Consider the following 7006-nt stretch of genomic DNA (forward strand, 5'->3'; position numbering starts at 1 on the left):
CATGGAGCCACTTCTTTTTTAATTCCTCGTCTTTTGGAAAACTGAAAACTTGCACTTTTAATCCACCATAATAATTTCCATTGCAGTTGGGAACACAGCACATATAAGGCATTGCAAACATTTTCTTGTTTTCTCACCAAATTTACAGAATTTATTTAAAAATAGATTTGAAGATATTATTTAAAGATAAATTCTAGCAACTAAACAATCTTACAATTCCTTTCAGTTTGCATTTATAACTAAGTTATCTAGCATTCACAATAGCCTACCTTGCAAAAAGGTAACAAAAAGAGCCTGATAAATGTGTGAAATAACCTAGTTGTTTAGTTTTCAGAATTATTAACCTGCTAAATAAATACTGCTATAACTTCTGCTAGACATTAACTTCTCAGACCTCGTCCACTGATCAACACATGACACTGGCACTGGGGCACTGCATTGCTGGTTTTGCCATGTGGTTAGGAAAAGAAAGCCTGCTTAGTGAGGCGTAACGATCTACCAGTGATGACGTCAATAAGCAGTGAAAGGGCCTTCTTCCTCTAGGTGGCGTTGGAGGTGGGCACCCGCTACTTTTAAAGTAGCGCGCTACCCGCTACCGCTACTTGGGCCAAAGTAGCGCGCGCTACTGCTACCCGCTACCAATTTGCAAAAGTAGCGCGCTACCCGCTACTTGGGCCAAAGTAGCGCGCGCTACTGCTACTTCTTCCGCTACTTTTGTCTAAAATGACACTAGGAAACACTCAAGTCCCTATACTGACGCAAAAATGACCTTGAAAACGAATGTTATCATTCGTTTACGCTGTCATCTTAACACTTTGCTCCTCAAAGGGAGGCCAGATTTGGCCCCCCCTCATATTTCCTTTAATTATTTGAAGCACAGTAACGCCATGCACTTGGTTTTTCTTGACTTTTCCTAAAATTGCCAGGCGGATCTGATGATATTAAATTTGATGCTAAAAGTTGTGTAGTTTTCTTGTAAATTCAAGATTTTGGTGAATTTTTGCTATTTCTAGCTAACTTCCAGCAAAGCGTGAAATGGATTACATTGCGATGACAAGCCATAAGCTCATAATTGCTTCGTGCATCGATATGCGCGAGCAGAGATAAGCATCCTCTTGCTTTCTTTTGTTTGGTTTGACCTCAATAATACAAAGCGCGTTATTTCTTATGCTACAAAGAAAAGCCAGTGATCGCAAAGCTGTTAATTAGAAACAATAGTAGCAAACGTTTTTTGCGTTATCAGCTCTACAAAGAAGAATAGCAATCCACGATCAAAATAGTAGGCTATGGAGGCCACAAACTATTCAAAACAGTTGTTTCAAGCAGATAATATTCATTGACGAATAAAAAACGTTACAATAAGAAATCTTCTCTTGGATAAAGACACGAAAACCTGGTTTCGAAATAAACGTTCTATGGAAATGCTCTCATTGACAAAACTTGCAATTGAGGAAATGTATCACTGCAAATGCTTTTGGGAGAAGCCGGAGAAATAGCGTTTTTGCAAACAGTAATTGTGAGATACACTCAAAATTATGAGATAGGCTCCATTTACACGTAGCAGCTAACTCGATGGCGTCCCTTCACTGCTTTATGTCGCCTACTTGTTGTTATGTTTTGTATTTTTGTTTCACAGTGCACTGTGTTTTGTTCCAAAGAGCGCAAAATAAAGATGATAATGCCTCATCTACATTACAACATATTTTGTAATGTAGGCCTACAAATAAAATGTACAATGTACACAATGTACATTACAAAATATTTTGTACTGTAGACGAGGCATAAAGTTAGGCGTCACATAAGACAAACAACAAATCAGCTTTCTTCATCATTGACATCTGAATACGTTGCGCCAATGTATAAGAGGCCGGCTATTGTGAAGACCCGCCATTTGTAAACGATCCGATTATACCAAAAGTGGGACAAACTAGTGGATCAAAGAATGAATAAACAATGCTGAGAAAACTAAATCTAAGTGACGAACAATAAAGATGTCTTCATTTATCTTGGAAAAATGCTGCCTAAACTTATCAACAAAAAATACCGTAAATAACGGCAAGGATCCCGAAAGCAGAATTTGCTCGACTTTGGCATGAATTTAGTCAGACATCTACAGTAATAATTCCACACATACAATAACGGGCTCTCAACTGCTGTAAGATACATAATAATCAACCTGGTTCTGGGCGATTTGTGTAACAGTTTAGGGGAAGACACTACTTGAAATGATGCACCACACAAAAGATTTTCAATGAAGACTGAGTCTAAAAACCGATGTGGATTGTGCTGCACAATAACTTCAAGTTTAGGACAGAAGAGGCACAAAATATCACGATAAAAATAAAAACCTTGTGGGAAATTTTCGAGAATCATAACACGATGCAAATACCATAAACGCTTAGTTTGCATGCTGCTCTAAGCTGGCCGGCAACCACAAAGGTAGACAATAGCCTACAGGCAGTTTATAATTCGATAACAGCGCAATGAACATTATAAATACGTAAACCGACAATTTTCTTTTACAAACGTTTTGCGTCTAATAGTAAATTTTCCCCCAACAATTTTTTGTGAAGCACTTGCAAACCACGGTTTTGTAAAATAATCCATCATTATTATTTTTTACTTCTCGGATATTGTAAAACGTCATCAGCAAAATCACAAAAAAAATTTCATTACTTCAATGTAGTAGGCCTAAGAATTTTTTATAGAATTGTAGCCACGTTGTTTCAACAAAGAAGCCATCTTTTAGCAATATAAAGTTATAGAAAATAATTTGCAATCATGCAAATGGTTGGAAAGAATCTAGGAAGTCTTCTCACAATCTGGCACAAAATGATTATGTTTATTGTATCTCTGTAAAATGTTTTACGACAAACTTTGAAGCTTCGTTATAATCATTTTTATCTTTGAAGTCAAAAGTTTTTTTTTTTTTGGCCAGAAACATAATCACTGCCTTGCTGATGTTGTCGCTTTTACGCGTATTTTTAGTGCTTCAAACAATAAGGACCCAGTCAGCAATCCAGTCCTTTTACATTGATTCAACATTTGTAAACGTTAAATTTATGTAGATTTGCTGACTATGGGTTATTTCACATTTCCTTTGTTCACGCATGTTCCTCAATTCGCTGTTGCATTATTTCGACCCTGGCGGACTAAAAATGTATTTTCAAATTGATTGACACAATCTTCAATAAAAAGTGAGCTTCGAACTTAGCTTTGTTGATGTAAATGCTGTATTTTTTGTGGATGTAATTTATGAGTCATGTTTATAAACACCCGTAAGCGAAATGACTTATGATGTGGCCTGCATGATATTTGTGATGCGACTTGACACAAATCCACAATTTCAAAAGCACCTAATTTGAACTTAGAAATTTCAGATAATTTCAACAACTTGTTCAATTGTCTTCTCTCTACTAAAAATATTCATACTACAATTTCAATTGTAGACCTAAAATACACAAACGAAGATGTAAACAGCTATTCAAGCAGGCTAAGGTGTTACTTATGAGAAATTTGGTTCCATAAAACTAGAAGCTAGCCATGAGTTTCGGAATGCATTAGTTTAGGATAAAAATGTAAGACAACAAACGCAGTTTTGTTTTTTTTTCAAATTCGTGTAACAATGTTACTCTGATTGTAACTATTTTAGAATCAGTGAGTAGCTTACAATAAGATTTGTTTGCAAGTCGTAAATTCTAATCAATGCAATGATTCGGCACACCGCACACACACTTCGTGCGTTCGATCGAGCTCTTTGTTATTTAGAAGTTTGCATGAAATCGGATTAGCACGGTAATTAAATAGCGGCAAGTTAAATCAAAATTGTCGTTTTTGGGTACCTTTGCAAAAATTGAAATATCAAGTTTAACATATAAAATTTTAAAATAATGACTTTTCAAACTTATAGACAAATGATTTGCTTTCACACCAGTGCAACTTCTGTTGAAATAGCATCAGTGGATAACACGTAACAGCTGATTGAATTTGATCCAAAAACGGCCCCCCCTTGAGCAGTTAACTTCCAAAAAAACGTTGAAAAGCAAAGGGTTAACATCGTTACAGAAAACACATTCTAAGGGAAACTTATTGTTAGGCATCTTTCAAAAACACGAGCATTTCAAGATGAGATTCACTAAGTCCTACCCACTTTCGCTTAAGCACATCTTTTCCAACAGAGAAAAGTCTCTCCACCGCAGCACTGGAAGGAATGGGGGTGTTGTATTTAATGAACAGATGTTTTGACTCGGTATTCGAAAAGCTCAAGGACTTGCTCCTGTCCGAAAAAAAGGCGTCCACAATTGCTGTTTCCTCCTGCAACGACGTTTCAAGGGATGGCGCAAACACTCCAAAAGTACATCCTCGGAGTCGTGACTGGTGTTGGTGTCACTTTTCTCGGTATCAACCTGGCTTGATGTCTCCGCAACAGTCGAATTACATCTGTCTTGACTTTTTCTCGCGGTGTGTCAGCATCATCCGTGGAAACGTACTGCAGAAATTGTAGCCATGACGTCTTGAAGGAGGGATGAAGATCGACATGATGCCATAACGCATTTCATGTCGTTGAAGCACTGGTTGAATCGTTTCTTCATTCCTTCAAGGACAGCAATGGCCGAGTGGTTAGTGCGTTGGGCTCGCAGTCGAGAGCCTGCATGTTCGACTCCAGCCACCCGCACTTGCTGTTGTTTCTCTGGGCAAGAAACTTTACGATAATTGCCTCTACCCAGTGATCGATTTCGAGTAATGGGTAGTACCAAATTTAAGTCATAAGTAGAGTACCGGATACAGACATTGCAGTCGGCTGCAGCGTGGGTCAGGTGTATGTCGGAAGGCGTACACCGATGCATAGCGCTCAAGTCCGCTTTCCCGCAACGCAGAATAAAGATAATAAAATAAAACAAAACAAACTCCTCACAAGTCACAAGATCACTGATCTCGGTCAACTTCTTCGCGCAAATTGTGATGGTTGGAAGCAAAACTCCGTAATAGGCCTTATATTCGTCCTGGAGAATGTCTAAAATCTGGCAGATAGGCTTCATCACATGGAGATATTCACCAAAAAAGTTGACGTCAGCTAGAAAAGACCGAAACTTTGCAACCAAACCGATTATATAGCTGTTTGACCACGCCAGTATTGCCAAAAAATCAAGCATTTTTTTCAATTTAAATTAAAAAGTAGCGGATAGCGGGAGTGCGAGTGAAAAAAGTAGCGCCTCTTCCGCTACCGCTACTTTGAAAAAAAATTAGCACCATTACTGCAGCCGCTTCTCCAACTAAAAAGTAGCGCCGCTACCGCTACTATTACCAAAAAAGGAGCACCGCTAGTAGCGGCGCTGTAGGGACCCGTGATGAATATCTACTGCTTTCAACCTTGTGCAAAATGTAATTCTCACATAACATTTACGTTTCTTAAAAACTCACTTGTTGTGCACAAACATAGTTTGATAAATAGTTTTCTACCCAGGAACCCAACAGTGAGAATAAATAGTTGCGTTTCTTAAGAAAACTCACTTGTTGTGCACCGAGATAATAACTACCACCCGCAGTTTTCCCAAGTGAGGCTGTTAAAATGGCCATTTATTGCTTTCAATCTTATTCAGTATACCCGCAGTTCACCTCTGTAATGGAATCTCACTAGCAGAGTTCACCCTACTTCGTAAACATATTGTTGGAATTTGCCAATTTTAAATTACGTAACTGTTTGCTTTTTCATTTTTCTGAAAGTGGTTTATATACCTCTGCACAAAACAATTTTAACTGAGACTCATAAGATAACTTTTCAAATTCAAAATCTAAATTCAATTCGAACTCACGAATAAAAGAACTTGAGACTCATTGTGTTACCTTTGTACCATCGAAGCTTTGTTACGCCAGCAGCGGTTCTGCTGTCAACAGGGGTTATAAACTTTTAAATCAACAATAAAACCTCGAACCCCTGCAGCGCTACAAAAGTAGCGCGCTACTGCCCACCCCTGCCCTAACCCTAAACCCTAACCCTAACCACATAAATTTTTAATTTTTTGTCAAAAGATGATTATGATGAGACTCGTAAAAAAAGAGTAGCCACTGGTTGCTGAATCAGCATCACCTGGGGATTCGGTGGAAATAAAAACCTATAGGGATAATAGCTAGTCATTTTCTGTGCTATAATTCTAATCCTAGTCTAATTTGTAAATACTAAAATTACTCTAATTATAGCCTAATTCTAATCTAATTTAAAAAACCTCCAAAAATTCTAGTTGTCCAAGTTTGGCTTTAACAGTTGTTCAGTGAACACTTTCAACACCTAAAATACACGCCACTGGGTAGCCCTATCAAAGGATGAATGTTGGTACATCACAAATGTAGGCTACTAACACCACGACCATGTTTTTCTTATTGTTTATACTTGCACCGCACTATTCTCTCTGCAGACGAAATAAAAGTTTTTCGCTCATTTTCTTTCTCCTTTCATTTTCATTCTATTTGAATACAAGGGAATGCTGGAGTAGCAGACATTGTATAGGTTCCTGTATTTTTACTGATAATATCATATTAAATAATTCAAAAAGAAGAAAATATTGAAATATTTGAACTGCAACATGACTACTGAGGACAAGGCAAAGATGGATGAGATACTGAAAGGAATGGCAGAGATTATGGAAAGTCAAAAAAGGTATGAGAAAAAGTATAATAATGTCCAAACCACTGCTGCACCCCCTGCTGCTGCTGTGTCTTCATCTTTTACAGATGGACTTCAGCAGGCCCAACGCTCGGAGTTGACGGAGCTAACTAAACAAGTTTATGCTCTGCAAGAACAAGTTTGGGAACTCCAGCACTCTGTATACAGGACAGAGCGAAAGCTGGATGACTTGGAGCAGTATGGGCGAAGCAATTGCCTCATACTTCATGGATGTACTGACAGCCCAAACAAGGGAAGTAATGTTGATTATTCTGAATATGTGGTAAACAAAATTAATCAAGTAGTTAAACCAACTAACTGCCTTACTTTGAGGGACATAGATGC

This window comes from Aplidium turbinatum, chromosome 6, assembly GCF_918807975.1.
Source record: "Aplidium turbinatum chromosome 6, kaAplTurb1.1, whole genome shotgun sequence".
Lineage (NCBI taxonomy): Eukaryota > Metazoa > Chordata > Ascidiacea > Aplousobranchia > Polyclinidae > Aplidium > Aplidium turbinatum.